Raw genomic sequence first — 14,824 nt, 5'->3', positions numbered from 1 at the left:
TTTTCAAGTCCCTACAAATATTTTCTTCATAACTTTCTTCATGCTCATACGTATACGTATGCCTCCAGTGTCATACGGTGAGCTCTACAAGCTAATTACACTCATATAAGACAAATCCATGCTAATCTCCCACTAATCCTCTCATCCTCCCACTAATCCCCTCATCCCTCCCCCTAATCCCCCCACCATGGCTATAAATAGAGGGGCAAGGGCCTCCTATCATCCCACCCCAAGCCATTTCATGGCAACTCCCTCTCCCCCCCGCACACCCACACGCCCACTCCCACTCCCACTCCACCTCCCACACAAGCACACACTAGCACAAGGATCGTTCGATCGTTCTTCGATCGTTCGTCCCCCTGTTCTTGGTTCGTTCGTCCGTTCGTCCGATCGTTCGATCGTTCGTTCGTCCAAATAATCTTTTTCCTGCAGTTATGCTGCCGAAATTCCGATCGTTCGTTCGTCCGATCGTTTGCTCGTTCGTCCGATCGTTCATGGTTCGTTCGTCCGTTCGTCCGATCGTTCGATCGTTCGTCCGTTCGTTCGTCCAAATAATCTTTTTCCTGCCGTTATGCTGCCGAAATTCCGATCGTTCGTTCGTCCGATCGTTTGATCGTTCGTCCGATCGTTCATGGTTCGTTCGTCCGTTCGTTCGATCGTTCGTCCGTTCGTTCGTCCAAATAATCCTTTTCCTGTCGTTATGCTGCCAAAATTCCGATCGTTCGCTTGTTCGATCATTCGATCGTTCATCGTTCGTTCATAGTTCCTATTCATCGTTCATCGTTCGTTCATCGTCACTATTTACCATCACTATTTACCATTACTTTTTACCGTTACTATTTACCGTTACTATTACCGTTACCTTTTACCGTTACTTTTTACCGTTACTATTTACCGTTACTTTTTACCGTTACTATTTACCGTTACTATTTACCGTTACTTTTTACCGTTACTTTTTACCGTTACTATTTACCGATTACTTTTTACCGTTACTTTTTACCGTTACTATTTACCGTTACTATTTACGTTTACTTTTTACCATTACTTTTTACCGTTACTTTTTACCGTTACTATTCATCGATCATCCGATCACCCCAAATTTCAACTACTCATCCATCATGCTGTCCAGTCCACCTAAGACCAGCCAGACCCATATTCCAGTTATACAAACTCCGGTGACTGTGATTTTCCTTCCAGTGGGAACTTCCCATCTGGTCACCCATCCTAGGTTTCTCCAAGTTGAGCACACTTAACTTGAGATTCCTTCGAACCAGGCTTCCAAACTCAGATTCCAATAATTCTCGTTTCTAAATTCTTATCAAACTATTCCCTATCCAACCATGCCATCCCTTAAGCATGGTTAATGTTCCAGAAAAATCCCAAAATACTCTTGTCCCATATTCTGCCTATAACTCTCCTGTTCATACCAAGTCAGATGATTCATTCGTCACTATTCTCACCAACAGTGAACTTCACTGTGCTACACCACATACACCCAGCTATAAATACACCCAGCTACCCTCTCCCTCTCCACACACACTCAACACCCTCAGCCAAGGCAAACACCCCACCCACTCAGTTACTCTGCTCTGCCGGCTACACGCATAGTGTCGCTTCGCCTCCAGTTCACCCTCCTGGTAAGCACCTCCGCTCCATCACTAGTAGTATCTCAACACCACATGACACAGATTCTACTCAAGACTCTACCCATCCATATATCGCTATTCTGACCACTATACTAAATATTTGTTGGTATACTTACTTGTTTGTATGTTTGCTTGTTCATGTTGCATAGTTATCGGAGCGTTTGTACCGTCTCGTGGAGGCCAGATCTGCAAGTCTACGCCAGACAGTGGAGCTAGAAGCCAGTTCCGCGAGCTCCCCTTCCCCCTTCGCCGGATAAGCACGGCAAGCTCACTGGATCCCTTTGATGCATAAATTACCTATGTTTTACAACCACAACCCTCAGCCTGTTATTTTATGCATGATATGATTTTAAGACAAGTTATTATGGCCACCCAGCCGCTTGCCGCAATCAATCCCTGATATATTTGTTACAAATGATTTGAGGAAAGGTGTGAGTTTTCAAAAGAAAATGCTTTTCAAAATGTGTATGATGAAGGGTTTTCACCCTTATCACCTTTGAGTAGGGATGATCAGGGACTCCCTGGTTTAGGGGAGGGCCTAAGGTGATGGCTCAGCTGGTTTAGGCATGAGCAGAAGGATTGTCCCCTCTTATAAGGACCGGTTTGTCATCTTTCGCTACCTATACTCATGATAAGTACAACCACTCGAGACTGTGTGGGCAGTCACTCAATCTGAACTCATACAGTCCAACCCCAGGGTTATGAAGGCTGGGGAGCACCGGGAGGATAAGGAGGGGGAATGTTTTGTCCGGTTTGGACATGGCGGTGGCCTGACTCCTTCCTGTATAACCGTTAAGGTTAGGACGTGCGAGGAAAGAAAGAGATTCGAATTCGGATCTCATTGATCATGAGATCGCAGAGCCGGACTAGTGGGTAAAGTGTACCCCTCTGCGCAGAGTTTGAAAACCTATTCGAATAGTCTGTGTCCACAGGAATGGACGAGTCTGGTGTGGTATGGCAATTAGTGTTTTATTTTCAAAAAAAGAGGTGCGTTTGAGAAAAGTGGTTTTTAAAAGGTCCAGCGGTTGAGCCGTGAGCTATGGTGGACGAGAAGTCCAGTAGCTGTTTTTGAAAATGAAAACCAGTGGGAAACTGCTGAGATACCTAGATGGTTTAGTCCAGGGGATTTTGTTCTAATATTGAAAAACTTCCTGCTCCTTTTGGAGAGGATGCGCTTTGCAAAATACAAAATGTTTTTCAAAACAACCCTGCATAAAATATTGCTGTTTCTGCAAAATATCCTGAGCTCCACATATTCCATGCATTATATCTGATTTCCCCATTCCGCGGGTGAAGGTGGGCTGCTGAGTACGTTTGTACTCACCCTTGCTTATTTATTTTTCAGAAAAAGGAGATCGGGTAAGAGTTACGACTGTTCCCAACCTTGCCTGTGGCTGTTGGACCGCTGATTTGCTTCGCTGCGTATATTGGGCTACTTTAGCCCCACTCTGATGATATGTCCCGAGTTGTGGACCAACTCTTAAAGTTGATCGCCACCTTTATAGGTTTGTCTCGTTCAAGCAGATATGGAATCATCTGTTGTATAAATGTGTTTACTAGCCTCCTGGGACTAGTAATTGTATCACATTTGAGTCCCAGAGGATTGGGGCGCTTCAGGTGGTATCAGAGCTGTTAGGTTGGCCGCAGGACGTAACCCTTAGCCTGATCCAAAAGTTTTTGAGTTAAAACTATTTTCAAAAAAAAAATCTTGCTCTCATCCCTTCATTTCAAAAATGTTTTCCCCTTTCCTTCTCTCAGAAGTCAGATGGAGGTTCGCTGCCAAACCAGCTTTTGCCAGAATGAAGATGGTTTCCCAAAGTTGCTGAGAGCATGCACAGTTCGCCTCGGAATCAGGAGCCAACCAGAGTATGATGGTCGTGAATTCATCAAGCATGGCACGGAGAAGTGTGTTGTGACTGTATACATTGGATCCAGTCCACACCATGTGGAATGGAGTGTCACTGCTGCTGGGCACAGATTCAGAGACACCTGCCAAGTCGTCGCTCACAAGGCATTGAGGGCCCTGTGTCAGATCTATGAAGAAGAAGTGGCCGACACCCCGCTCAGATTCTTTCCGCCCTTTTAGAGAGACCGTCCAGTTTGGATGGCCAGGATGCGTGCATTGGAAGAGCAGCAGCTGCTTGAGGATGACCCCACAGTCGTGTACCTCACTGCATACCTGCTCACCCTGGATGCACAGTATGATTTCTTGGCTTGGCACCACCGTTAGATGATTGCCCGAGCAGAAGATGCAGAGAAGCTCAACCGTAAGCTCCATGTGGATCTCACCACAGCTCAAGCCCGTGCAATTGCCTTGGAAAGTCATGAAGCCATTGCTATTGAAGCCCTAAAGCAAGCCAAGGATGAGCATGTCCAGAAGCTGATGGAGGCCTACTTGGTAACCCATAACCAACGTAGAGGGCTGCGGATCCAAGAGCCCGCTCCATCCAACCCAGTTCAACCCATCAGAGCTGAAGACCCCCAGATTCTTGAAGGTCACCCGGTCTCTATCAGAGGAGAGAAGAAGGCTTGGGAACTACCGGAAGGAGCCATAGTCTTGGAAGGAATTCCAGTCTTCCCTCAGGCTATGAATAAGCAAGAGCACCTCGAGTCCTCCCAAGATCCCCCGCCGGAGTTGTTTGAGCCCCTCACCATGAAGAAGATTCTAGCACCATCCCTTGAAGTCAAGGAAGAAGCCGCAAGCACCCCGCCAGCACCACCGCCCTCTGAGGAACTACAAGAGCCAGTCCAGCTTGAAGAAGAGTTCGACCTCGTGTTGCCATCTCAGTCGCCGCCAGAAGAAGTCATCAACATCAGCTCTCTCTTGACCCATCCAGGAGATGTCTCAGATTGAAGTTGTGTGCAAGCCTTGCCAGAAGAGAAGCTGCCAGATCTGAGTTAGTTATGCCCAGTCCTCTGCATGCATTGGGTAGTGAAGTTTTTCTTCACTTCGGCTAGAGCCCTGCATGTATGAGAGGTAATCGTGTAGTCTCGTGTTTCGAAAAACTCTAATTGTGTGGCCCCCTAGGGCATTTCAAAATGAATTTTGCTTGATGTTTTCTCCCCTTTGGAGTGCATATGTGATGCTTTAACGTTAGTGCTCATAAGTTGCATTTAGCATAGTTCTCAATTCAGGAGCCAAGCAATAGTAGTTATGCTTAGCCCCCGAATCTGAGTAGTCCATGCTTTGGAAAACTCTATTCTTCCCTTATTCAAAACATTTGATTTGTTTGTGCTGATCATTGCTTAGCTTGTGTGTTTTCTTTCTTTTTAAGAAAGGTTTTCTCTAAAAACATAGATAACAAATTAGATCCAATCCTCACCTTATGCTTCCATTCTCATCTTAACCCATCTCAAGAGAAAAGTGCCTTACCCAAGAAGATACCGGGAAGCTTACCCTTGAAGCCTAGAATAAGCTACAGAAGAAACCTATCCAGCCGCTCAGTCAAAAAGACAGACCGTGAGAATCAAAGCACTGCCCCTGAGTCAAAGTGAGCAGAAAAAGAGGACAGAAGGAGTTATTACCATACAGAGAGGCAAAGATTCTTGGAACCAGAGACCACAAACATCAGGGTCATCGACCCCACCACTCACTCGTACCCCCGCACGCGTGCCCGCCTCCATGTGCATTACCACTGCCCCACGCCCCCTTTTGTAGCGCACTACCGCCACCCACGCCCCCTTTTGCAGCGCACCCACTGCCGCCATCATCGCCGGCAACACCAAGTCCCCCCTCCATCGCGCTTGCTTCCACGTAGCACCTGCTCCATCACCACCACTCCACACCCTTGCATACCGCTCGCCTATAAAATCCCCCCACCAGCTCCCTCAATCCCCATCTCGCTCAAAGCAAAACAGTCCCGATAAAATTCCCTCTGCCAAATCGCAAGCAACTCCATTTTCCACTCCCTCGCCCCTAAGATCACAATGCTTGGTGATTCTTGGGTTGAAGACTGTTGTACATGGTTCATAGTCTTTGGTTTCCACCTCTGTATGATGGTAATACTCTTTGATAGAATCCTCCAGTGGGAAGAGCAAAGAGAAAGAAAGAGGCAGTGAAAAGTGAGAAGAGAAAAGAAAAAGCGAAGAGAAGATAAGAAGAAGGTTCTCCCAGAATCAACCCTGTGTCAGTCATCTCTCTGCAGCCTGGTCAAGCAGCAATAGGAGAAGAAGGTCCCATAACACCCTTGTTATGTGGTACTTCAAGGAGTTCAAATCCCCAAGATTCAAGAGTTCTACCTCATTCTTTTTAAGTGGGGTAGTATTCTAGTAAGGTTCCTGCTATGGAGAAAAAGAAGAAGGCCTGTAGCAAGCTTGTGGAAGTTCGCAAGAGGAAGGTTTGCGTGTCGGCATCGATGCTTCTTCAATAAGCTAGCTGCCAAGCGAAACCTAGAAGCCTGAAGATGATTCTTTGAGTAGCCAGAATCAGCGTTTGCAATCGACAACCAGATGCTCCTCAAAGGCCAGATTTTGTTGAAGCTCTATCTCCTCGAAGAGTCTGCAAAGTGAAGATATGTAGCTGAAGTAAAGCTATACCCATAACCCTTCTAAGCCGAATCTCGAGGACGAGATTCCTTTTAAGTGGGGTAGATTTGTAGCATCCCAAAAATTCAAATTCTGAAATTTTCTCAAACTTGCCCTAAATTCAAAATGAATTTCAAATTTCGTTTCAAAATGTTTGTTTGCAAGTTGATATCAACAAATAAAATATAGTGGTCTATATTCTCTCTAAAATCCTCCTCAAAATATCCTACAAATATTTCCCAGTGATCACCCTCAAACTCTTTCAGAAATACTGCCCAAATATTCCACCGATATATGTCCAAGTATTTTCCTCTTGAGAAATACCTTCAGAATCATTTTCAAGTCCCTACAAATATTTTCTTCATAACTTTCTTCATGCTCATACGTATACGTATGCCTCCAGTGTCATACGGTGAGCTCTACAAGCTAATTACACTCATATAAGACAAATCCATGCTAATCTCCCACTAATCCTCTCATCCTCCCACTAATCCCCTCATCCCTCCCCCTAATCCCCCCACCATGGCTATAAATAGAGGGGCAAGGGCCTCCTCTCATCCCACCCCAAGCCATTTCATGGCAACTCCCTCTCCCCCCACTACAACACTTATGGCCTTTTATGACAAATGCTCAATGACAATAATAAAATCCATCACTAGATGAATATGTTTATGACAATTTCTAGGAACCAAAACAATTTAGTGACGAAAAGTTAAGCCCCGTCATAAAAAATGTCATAACTTGGTGTGCCATCATGTTTATGACGATATGCTATGACAATATGAACGTGTCACATGAGGGAATCGTCATAAATTACTTACATCATACATTATGACATTGCACGACGATACATGTCGTCATAAATATCTAATGTAGCTTTTTAAAAAGAAATGATACATAATTCATGTTGGAACCATTTCCAACCTTTATTTGTTGGAGATCATGAAAAACTTGCATCCTTCATTGTAGTAAAATTGAGTTGTTAAAAAATTTGTCACCAACAAAATTTACTAAAAAAATTAGTCAAGACCTAATAATCAAATAAAAGCTCTACTACGGTTGTGCCATAGAGGTAAATAATTTTTGATATAAAAATATGCCACCAACAAGTTTTATTGGGTTGTAAAAAAATTGGTCAAGACCTCATAATCAAATAAAAACGCTACTATGATGTGCTATAGAGGTAAATATTGTTTGATATAAAAATATGTTATCTTTTCAAAATGTAAACAATTAGGAGACTAGAGAACCCATGATGTGTTGGACAGCAATAATGCCCTCCACCGCTACACTATCAAATATAGCTGACAGAAGGGTAGAGTAGTTTGTTCACCATTCATTCTTTGTTCTGCTTCATAAAAGTATAGAACATGAAGACGTTACGGGACATAGGACACCAAGCCTCATTCCAAATTTAATTAGTACCAGGAAATACGGTGAATGAAATTTGAACATAATACACGTGAGGTCATTCCAGCGCAAAGGGAACCAATTTTGCATAACAACATATAATATACTAATTTGCTCGTCCACAACACATGTGACTAACGTGGCATTATATGTCCAGAAAACCATAATTCCAGCAAGATATTTTAGGTGGTGTTTGAATGCACTAGAGATAATTAGTTGTCTAAAAATTAATAATGAAATTAGCTAGCTAACAAAATAGCTAGCTAAATATTACCTAATTTGTTAAAAGTAGCTAATAACTGAACTATTAGCTAGACTATTTGGATGTCTTGGCTAATTTTAGCAGCTAACTATTAGTTCTAGTGCATTCAAATACATTCTTAGTTACTACTTTCACCTAACCTAAGCATGTACATTAGTTTATTACTACTTCAACACGGCCACACTACCCTGGCCTTCTACTCCAAAGGGAATGTACGGAAAGGGTGTTGAAGAGGTATATCTTGCCATACAAAAGGCCTTGAACAGGTTCATCTTGCCACACAGGTCTTGTAGCGAATAAGGGTGTCAATCCTTGCACTATCATTCTTTAGCATCTGCTCAAGCTTGCCCAACCTCACAGTCAACTCTTTGTCATGTACATTCCATAGGATATCAACAAAGTTGCTAAGCCTCTTATTTTCAGCTTCGAGCAATTTCATCTTTTTGGCCAGGATGGAAGTAGTTCCACCACACTTCCTTTTGTTGCTGATGACGCCCAACCGAAGGTGAAGCTAGTGTTATATGTCATTATTTACAATAAACAACTACAAATAAACACGTGGTGTTGACATGTTCCATATGAAATGATAAATCAAGCATCTCACAAGCAGACCACAATTTAAAAGCTAGATTTGGAAGACTCAACTGCATACCAGCCGCAGCAACTAATTATCAGATTGTTATTACTGGTCGTAGACTAATTAATTAGAATGGTCACTAAAACATATATGCAACTGATTAGTTACTACTGGTCGTAAGGTAGAGATAGATAACATACCACTAGAACGAAGTTTGTTCTGTTCTTTTGAAATCTTTGTTTGTTCTTCTTCTCTCTACTCTGGTTCTCTGAAATCTGAATCGCTCAATGGCGAAGCCTGAAGGAGTGTTGTTGTTGCCTATTGGGCATATGTTATCGCTGGGGCCTAGGGAACTGCCGTGCCGAAGTGGTAGTGGCCAGTGGGGTGGACCGGACGCCTGGACCTCTGATAGCGCCATGTATCAAAAATAAAAATTTGATACCGCCAAAAAATAATATAAGGGAGGGATATGTATTTCCTTCTCCGATATCTCAGGACGTCGCACACGGCAGTTCCCTCTCTTCCCCAACCTCGTACCAGCCGGCTGCGAGATCCAGCGACCTCCCCACGGCAGTTCCATCAGAGATGCCTCCAAGGAAGAGATCCACATGGCTATCACAGAAATCCAAAGGTAATTTAGCTTAATTGTGCATCTTTGTTCGTCACCCACTGGATCTAGGTTTGAAAGGCAGCGCGCAATCTTGTTGGGCCGATGCACCCCCTCCTCAATCCTTGATGCCCCTGCCACACCTCTGGAGGCCGCAAGTCATAGCCGACGGCCGCCCACCGCATCACCGCTTCGGTAGCCATCGTGCCTTGTCCATGTCTCCATGCCCCCACCTCCTCGTCTTCTCTGGTAATTGTCTCGTCCTTGCCAACGCGGCGCCGTGCGTATGACTCGCGAGCGCCCCGCGCTTGCTTCTCTCAATCGCTTCCGATTCTAGAGCCAGCGACTAGCCACCCGCACGAGCTCTCATTGCTCCCTTCCCCTACGGCCTCCCAGGAATGCTCGTTATGGTTGTGTGCGCTGATGCTGGCTTGGGCTTGCCGACTCGAGACATGGGTACAATTGATTTTGTTACTGCCTCTGGCCCCCCTTGCTGCTATAGCTATATACTAGTCAATAATCATTTACTCGTACTGGTATGAGCTAGTAGCATTCAGCAACACTACTGGTATTCACAATTATTGTGTTCATTAGGGACATAATAAGATACAACTATTGTAGCTTTTAAAGCCGCCCAAGGGGCCAATACTATTGGTCAATCTGTTTAGTAACATTTCTAGCTGCTAGCCTGCTACCATGGTATGACAAGTAAGATGTTGCTTGTGTGGCTACTTTTCCCTACATTTCATGCTAATAAGGTTACTTGTATGATATTTTCTATCGGACAGGCTAGATACACATACATCATTATATTTTCCTGTATCGCCAATTGCAAATGATCGTATCTTATGATATTTTCAATTTGGATCATAAGAAAACATCTCCCCTCTTGTTCTCCCCTGCATTTCCCTGTATCGCCAATTGCAAATGCTCACTATTTGAAAATACAATTTTTTCAATTGGGAAGTCTGGGTGAGTCGTACTAGCTATGTCAATTTTATTCATTGGTTTCTGCCACTATTTGCCATTTACGGTAGTCTGAATTTTCATGAATGATTGCTAACATGAACAAGATGTTATGCTGTAATGAGCATATCAGTAGTGATATCAACTTCAAATGCCCATACAAATTTATTTACCTAGTGAATCCTTTATGAAATCAGGCAGGATGCTTATATAACATTGGGTGGTGTTAATCAAAGTTTATAAGTTTATAACATTGGCCGTGCAACTTTATCCATCTATATAAAACTTTCTAGACTAGGCAAGAAATTGACAAAAGATATAAAGTGTCGAATATATTAGATGCATTACAATATCTTCTTTATTGTGTTTGGAACCTATTTTTCATTTATTAATCTCTACTTCAAATGTACAGAAGGCCCTTCTACTGAAAATGAGAAAATGAGAGATGTGAATCTAATGAAGAACAATCAATTATTTCAACGGCTAGGCCTTCAACAATTAAAAACAATGATCACTGCATGGGCATAGTTAAATAAGCATTGCATGGGCGGCAGTTTTGTTTGGTTAGCCAAAAATAATGGAAGGGAAATACAATGTGACATGTGCCTATTTTTGCTAAAATGTTAGTCTATACATGCTAAACATGCCTTTTCCAGTGATATCAGCATCGCTACTATGTGCCCCCACCCTTTCACAGCCCGTCAGATGTTCTCCCTACTGCACATGGATGATAGCATTTCTGGCTCCCTACAACCATGCCTCCCTGCACAGGCACCAGACACCTCTGGTGGTCCGTTGTTAGATAACTCTTGCTAGTCCCAATAGTCCCTTGTTATTTGTGTTTTCAGTCATTGTCAGGTTATTCAGTTAGTTTCAGTTATTGTTCAGTTAGGTGTTAGAGTAGTCAGTTAGCTCGTGCCAGAATTTACCTGTGCTGAGCGAGTCTCACGGAGAACTGGGTGTCATGTGGACCGTGGGGATGGACACGACTGTGATCGTGGCATTGGTGTATCTCAGTGATTTGTTTTCTCTATATGAATATACAACAGCAAATGCTGAGCAGCACCAAAAACTTGTCTCTCTCATATGTTGTTTGTTCTCTATTGTAGGGAGTGTGTAGGGTGAGAGACCCTGCTGAGCTTGCTCCAACATCTGTTTTGTTTGCCATGTCTCTCTCGTTTATGATGATCAGCATAGCCCTGGTTTACACCACCATCAATACCATTATCATGATACATGTTCACATGCAAAATTCTCCAAGCAAGATTTTGTAATATTGCTATATCAGCTGGAGAGTTAACTTAAAGAGCGCTTAATACATAGAGTGGAACATTTCTATACTAATCTACATTTGTAGCTAATATACAGATAAAGGTTAGTCTGTGTTGCTTTGTTTGATCGACCACTCTTGTTACATGTACTTATACATTCCTCTTGGTGGTTCTCAAAGAAAGCTACTAAGTATCTGGGTGGTATTCACGTTTGTAGCATCTGGCATGGTATAGAATGGTAGCTTCTGCATAATCTTGTGTCTGACATGATTGCTTAGTTTGTTGCCACATCATATGTTTGTTTTTTCTTACTCTAGCTACTTATTCTAAGTCTATATTATTTTTACATGCTTATTTGATACACAGGATAGTTGTGTGAAGAACAAACCTAATCGCTCAGTCCTACATTTCAAAGGTTTTTATATTGGTAAGAAAATAACCATTGTTTACTTATCTACATAGTTGAATGATATGTGAATGTGTAATATTGCCAATAGAATCAGAGTGCATGTCTCCTAAATCATTTTTATTGTAGTGTTAATAGTTGATTAACAGTTGATCCACCAAACTATAATGTTTTAGGCTGTAGCTACGTTACTTACAAGTATCCTGATCCTCCTTACTTTTGTGCAGCTCCTCATGCTCTTTCTCCAAAAATTCTATTTACATATTCACCAAGTACTGAATAGACTGAACAATAATAACAGAGAATATATAGCTTGCTGTTTTTCTTTTTCTGTATTCGACTCTAACATCTCTAACATCTATGTTTCTGTAATCGACTAACATCTCTTTAGCATTTAAATATATGTATAGCTTGCTAAAGCATTTACACATGCAGTAATCGACTCTAACATCTCTGTTTCTGTATACCAAAGAACAATTCAACATCCCTGTTTGCTCATATAGTTGTTCTTGACTGCTTCATCTACTGTTTTATTTAAATGCTTTAGCATTGTTCAAATCTAAAATTAATTTTAAATTGTTATTTTGAAATCCTACTTGTACCTTATTTCAAGACCTCCATTCTGACCGGACTCATTTTATATCATTTTAGAAGAAAGAAAAATATAAGGATGCTGAACCTAGTGCAATAGATCTTTTCAAGGAGATGCATTGCAACAAGAAGGAAGGTTTTAGTGAAAATGTTCAGAAAGCTATTGTACGTGCTTATTTTCCTTTCATATTTGTACTCACAACTTGCAACTTGTGACCTTTAAACTTTATATTAGGTTGACAAGGAAGAAATGGTAGCAACACCAGTTCAAGATGGACAACAACTAAAATCTCCTATAGAAGTGTTTTCTAATGTGCTACCGGGCTCCAGTGTGTTCCTACACAATGTTGGTCTTTAGTCCGCCTCCAAGAAAAGATCCACAATGACAGTTTCTGCAAAGGTTCAACAACTTCAGGATGAACTAGAGACCAAGAAGCAAGAAAAAGATGGTCTTCATGAAGAAGTGGAAACCCTGAAGGCTCAAGCACAAGCATCTCAGGGGACCATTGATAGTATGAAGAGGTCGATGAAAGGAAATAACAACCTCCTTCGTCATATGTTAAGCTTCAATTGAGGCCAAGTGCCTCCATCTTAAGTCTGGTTGACCACAATAGGACCTGTAGCCTTCTGGATGCAATAGTGGCTAGTTACAGTTGCTCTAGATTTGAAGTTATAGGATCATTTTCAATTATGCTTAATGTTTGCTTTGAGTTGAAGTTATTGGATTTGTTTTGGATTTTAAGTTAAAGGATTTGTAGATATAAGTTTTGAAGTTATATTATTCTCTACTGGATTAAATATTTGTGTTGAATAAATTCATATGATATTTTGGTTGTGATGTGTAATATTCTATGACGATATGAATGCATATGATGTGTTCCTTCCGATGACAATTGTATTTGTCACAAATGCTTTGACACATCACTTGCCACATCATCATATTTTATGACGAATTTTTTTGTCACAAATGCATTGCCACATAAGCGGCCACCACCTTCCAATTTGTGACGAAATTCTTTGTCACAACAAATTTTGCCACGTCATTTGCCACGTGGCTTGCCACATAATTGAATCTATGATAAATATTTTCGTCATAAAGATTTTGCCACGTCATCACCATTAGCCACGTGGCAATGCATGTCATACGATTTGTGACATTTTCAGGGGCACTTATGACGAAATGGAGTGTCACAGATTTAGTGACGAAGATGGTATGTGTCATAGAATCTATGACGATTTTTTGATCATCGTCATTGTAGGCTATTTAACACGCACCTTCTGTGACGATGGCTTTTTCGTCACAATGACGTCACCAAAACATAATTTGTGACAAATAAACACTAGTTAGTGACATAATCATTATGTCATAGAAGGCCTAAAAGGTTGTAGTGCCCCCACACCCACACGCCCACTCCCACTCCCACTCCACCTCCCACACAAGCACACACTAGCACAAGGATCGTTCGATCGTTCTTCAATTGTTCGTCCCCCTGTTCTTGTTCGTTCGTCCGTTCGTCCGATCGTTCGATCGTTCGTCCGTTCGTTCGTCCAAATAATCTTTTTCCTGCAGTTATGTTGCCGAAATTCCGATCGTTCGTTCGTCTGATCGTTGGATCGTTCGTCCGATCGTCCATGGTTCGTTCGTCCGTTCGTCTGATCGTTCGATCGTTCGTCCGTTCGTTCGTCCAAATAATCTTTTTCCTGCCGTTATGCTGCCGAAATTCTGATCGTTCGTTCGTCCGATCGTTTGATCGTTCGTCCGATCGTTCATGGTTCGTTCGTCCGTTCGTCCGATCGTTCGATCGTTCGTTCGTTCGTTCGTCCAAATAATCCTTTTCCTGTCGTTATGCTGCCAAAATTCCGATCGTTCGCTCGTTCGATCATTCGATCGTTCATCGTTCGTTCATAGTTCCTATTCATCGTTCATCGTTCGTTCATCGTCACTATTTACCATCACTATTTACCGTCACTATTTACCGTTACTATTTACCGTTACCTTTTACCGTTACTTTTTACCGTTACTATTTACCGTTACTTTTTACCGTTACTATTTACCGATTACTTTTTACCGTTACTTTTTACCGTTACTATTTATCGATTACTTTTTACCGTTACTTTTTACCGTTACTATTTATCGTTACTTTTTACCGTTACAACTCATCGATCATCCGATCACCCCAAATTTCAACTACTCATCCATCATGCTGTCCAGTCCACCTAAGACCAGCCAGACCCATATTCCAGTTATAAAACTCCGGTGACTGTGATTTTCCTTCCAGTGGGAACTTCCCATCTGGTCACCCATCCTAGGTTTCTCCAAGTTGAGCACGCTTAACTTGAGATTCCTTCGAACCAGGCTTCCAAACTCAGATTCCAATAATTCTCGTTTCTAAATTCTTATCAAACTATTCCCTATCCAACCATGCCATCCCTTAAGCATGGTTCATGTTCCAGAAAAATCCCAAAATACTCTTGTCCCATATTCTGCCTATAACTCTCCTGTTCATACCAAGTCAGATGATTCATTCGTCACTATTCTCACCAACAGTGAACTTCACTGTGCT

The 14,824-nt window shown here is 42.2% G+C and overlaps 1 pseudogene; it reads left to right on the top strand.

The window, feature by feature from the left end:
• The first annotated feature begins 12,374 nt into the window (after positions 1-12,374).
• LOC118473196 (uncharacterized) lies at positions 12,375-13,003 on the top strand (annotated as a pseudogene).
• The last annotated feature ends 1,821 nt before the right edge of the window (positions 13,004-14,824 follow it).

The sequence above is a fragment of the Zea mays genome, chromosome 8 (genome assembly GCF_902167145.1).
Source record: "Zea mays cultivar B73 chromosome 8, Zm-B73-REFERENCE-NAM-5.0, whole genome shotgun sequence".
Lineage (NCBI taxonomy): Eukaryota > Viridiplantae > Streptophyta > Magnoliopsida > Poales > Poaceae > Zea > Zea mays.
The sequence above is the reverse complement of the archived record's forward strand: the minus strand, read 5'-3'. Positions and strand labels throughout refer to the sequence as shown.